The sequence below is a fragment of the Castanea sativa genome, chromosome 6, assembly GCF_040712315.1.
Source record: "Castanea sativa cultivar Marrone di Chiusa Pesio chromosome 6, ASM4071231v1".
NCBI lineage: Eukaryota > Viridiplantae > Streptophyta > Magnoliopsida > Fagales > Fagaceae > Castanea > Castanea sativa.
In genome coordinates, this window is record NC_134018.1 from 59,763,755 (window position 1) to 59,767,450 (window position 3,696).

The 3,696-nt window shown below is 37.1% G+C and overlaps 1 long non-coding RNA gene across 1 annotated transcript; it reads left to right on the plus strand.

Annotated features, from left to right (window-relative positions):
• The first annotated feature begins 886 nt into the window (after nt 1-886).
• Nucleotides 887-2,451, plus strand: LOC142639157 (uncharacterized). Its single transcript, XR_012845134.1, has 3 exons — nt 887-936; nt 2,153-2,242; nt 2,395-2,451. It is a non-coding gene; the product is annotated as an uncharacterized LOC142639157 (long non-coding RNA).
• The last annotated feature ends 1,245 nt before the right edge of the window (nt 2,452-3,696 follow it).

Consider the following 3,696-nt stretch of genomic DNA (forward strand, 5'->3'; position numbering starts at 1 on the left):
AACCCCTCGGGTTGTAACTAGTCCCGAGGTACCTGCACCCATCCCACACGCATCTCCTCCACCTGAGGTTCCTCCACCCATCCCAGATGCATCTCCTCAGCCCGAGATCCCTTCACCCACCCCACCTTCGCAGCCCAGTTTTGATCTTGGTTTTGATTTTCATGTGACCCCTCTTACGCACCCTGAGACACCCTCATACCCACGCACCAACTCCAATGCACCCACTTTGCCCATGCCAATAATCCCCACTCCTAGCTATACAGAGCATCATTACCCACCTACCTCATCCTCATCCGACCCTTTAGGACCTCCGGTTGGGATTGACATTGATGTACCGGACGAGCATCCCCCTCAGCAGCCCTCACCCCCACGAGGTAGACCACAACGTACTAGAAGAGCACCCACTTGTGGGACTGGTGGACACAAAATAGGACACAAAGGTAGCTTTATGGTATGATAACATTACCAACAATGTAATGATATATCTTGTGGTTCACTTTATTCTTATCATTACACTGAATATTGATTGTATGCATCTAATGTCATTGCAGCACGATGATGAGCCTAAGGATGATGCCCCACAGCCTCCTCCCCCCGCGCCCAAACATTACATAAGGGTTAAAAAACGCAAAATTGGTGAATCTTGAAAAAGAATCAATACCTGAAATGTGGTAAATAATTTTATTAGAAATTATTGGAATTTTAAGGTGGGCAATATATGATGGTGTAGGTTTGAAATTCTGTTGTGTACATATAAATACACACGCACATACATATATTAAGTTTTTGATTTGTCCATTGCCAAGAACAAATTATTGGTGTATCAATTTAATTTAATTTTTCTTTTTAAGTGGACGTAATTTATTCACCCTGTGAGCGATTTCAGGTATCAATGGCCATGAGAACTCTGGGGACAGCGGGAGTTCAAATTGCTTGGTAGGCTTACATACATCCTTTAAACTTTTAATGCATGTGTGAGTGTGTGTGTGGCTACTTGTTGCAAGCTAACGTGCAAAATACTGAGACAAAAGACAAGAATTTAGAAGCCATGTGATTTTGTTTATCAGTTACTCCTCTTCTAGCTTTGTATCAGTGATTTTTTAAAGTTTTACATGTTCTTTATATAATTATCTTCATGAAATCTTGCTACAATTATACTATTGATTTTGCTTTTCCACAAAAGCTTGGTCATGCAAAATAGGCTTTAGGTGAACAAGAAAAAATTGAGATATTGATCAAATTTCCAAAAAACTGGTGCATTCTCCGGATAATAAATTGGCAACTGCAAACTAGTCAACATTTAACAACTTTTAGATAATTTATAAATTTTACAATTTCTATTGGAATGTACACCTGCTTGGGACATCCATGGCAATCTGAAGAAAATTAACAAATAATGCTTTTATGACACCACCAACAGCATCAGGCTCCTGATGGTTATGGATTCCCCTTTTTTTCCATAAGTTTCTGGATGAAGAGGCTCTACCTCAAGTATGCAGTGGTACACTAGATGAGACCTGTAGTCTTTCAGATGGTTTTAGACAAATTCACTTCTTAATAGTGACACAAGTCTAAAATAGTCCAACAATTATATTGCGGTAATTGCAGACTTATGAATGTTTCACTAATATCATGTCACCTATTTCCAATAAAAAGGTTTTACAGGGAGCCATTTCATCAGTTTTTTTCAATTTCATTAACATTAGATCTTTGATTAAATGTGATTGCCACAGTTGAAAATATTAATATTTAGGGCCTTCATTGTTTAAAATAGAAATGTAAGATCTAAATTGAATTGTAAGTTGTAACTTTCCCCAAACTATAGGCGGCAAAATGTACTTGAGCCATAATAATTAATGTCAAACCTATTTGAGCCACGTTACTATGTCCTTACAATGCTGAAACAATCTTAATTAATGGTCTTTAAAATTGCATTTTCTTCAGTTAATTGTTAATAGCAAAGAGTGGACATAGTCAATCAACATTAGCAAGAAATATATATTTTTTAAGCAGCTCCCTTTTCTTCTTAAGGCGTTTATTTAATTTAAGTGGCTCTTCTTTTTTTTCCTTGTGGCCATTTATTTATCTAAAGATGAATCTATTCATGTGCATTATTTCATCAAAATTTATGGCCATCCTTGTTGTTTTGCAGTTGGTCTTACATCTTTATACATTATGCCCTTCTTGTGGCCTATGTGGCTCGTTCATCAGATATTTTGACAAACTTTCTCGGCATTCCATTGTACGAATAAACTATTTTTCTGCTTTCCTAAAGGCTGCATTTGTTTTTGTGCTTTCCAAATATGTGGTTCTCTGAGTGGCAGTTTTTATGTATTATAGTTCAAGTACATTTTGTATGTTATTTAGGTGTTGATGGCAGCATTATGGTTGCAGATGGGAAAGTGCAACTTTGTTTTCATTGATTTTTGGATGCATATGCTACTTCGGAAGGTTAGTTTTGCTTTCTTCCCATTCTCTTAGTCTATCAATTTCTTCTGTAAGTTGAGATATATACCTAAGAACTAATTCAAATCAGACTTGGTTTATTATTGAACTGGCGCAAATTAAATTTTAGATTTCAAAGAAAGAGTGAGATTTGAGTTTAGAGAAAAGTAGCAGGTCCAGAAAAAGAGAAAATCAGATCTCTGTTCTGTATTATAAGTAAAATTGTCATTACAACTCAAAACTGATTACAAAATGGCTAGGACTTGTCTATTTATACACTCATATAACCAGTAATTGGTTATGCAACCCTCATACCCTGGTTGCTTAACCAAGTTATAGCCTCTTAACAGTTAACAATCATCTATCAAACAACTAATGGAAGCATGCAGCTAACAACAGCTAATAATTAACAACAACAATTAGACAACTTGGAAAAACAGAAGGTTTTAGAATTGTGAATTTTCCATACTTCTACATTAGAAATTACCCCCTATAGAAGAAACTTGTCCACAAATTTGTACAGTGTCAGAGAAATCTTCCTCAGCTGCATAGTAAAGTAGCAAGTGCTTCACATTGAAGACATTTAAAATGTTGAAGTGGAGTGAAAGCTGCACTTGTTAGTTGGTAAGCATTGTCATTGGCTCTGCTCAAGACCTTGCAATGACCTACTTTTCGAAGATCTAGCAGGTTGCCTTTATTGACTAAAAAGTAAAAACCACCTACACGAGGTCTCCTTCCTTGAAGAGACACTTCTTTCAATGAACATCAGCTGCTGACTTGTACTTTGCATTGGACACTTCAATCTTGGATTTCACTTGGGCGAAAACACTCTTCATAAAATCTGCCATGTCTATAGCCTTATTGTTTGTCTTCTTAGGAAGTGGCAAATGAGCCATATCTGTGACACTTGTAGGAACCTGTTGCTGTTGCCCTGTCTGCCCTCAATCTTTCTATGCAGAGAGCATGGTTGGGTATCCTTTTTCATCCTCTTATACTACAAGTTGCCTTTGAGGCCTGATAAGAGGACATATTATGAGTATACTGGCTTGTGGCATATCTCTGGGATTTTATCATGAATTCCTGGTTCTGGAGTGCTGTTTTTCACAGTCGGTAAGCAGCCCCTACCAAATATCCTTACATGTGCTTATTAAAAAGAAGTCCATTTATTATTTGAAGTGTGATCATAGATCCCTATCAGATGGTGGATTGCATCAATGCATGACATGCTCACCCCTGTAATTACATCGAAAC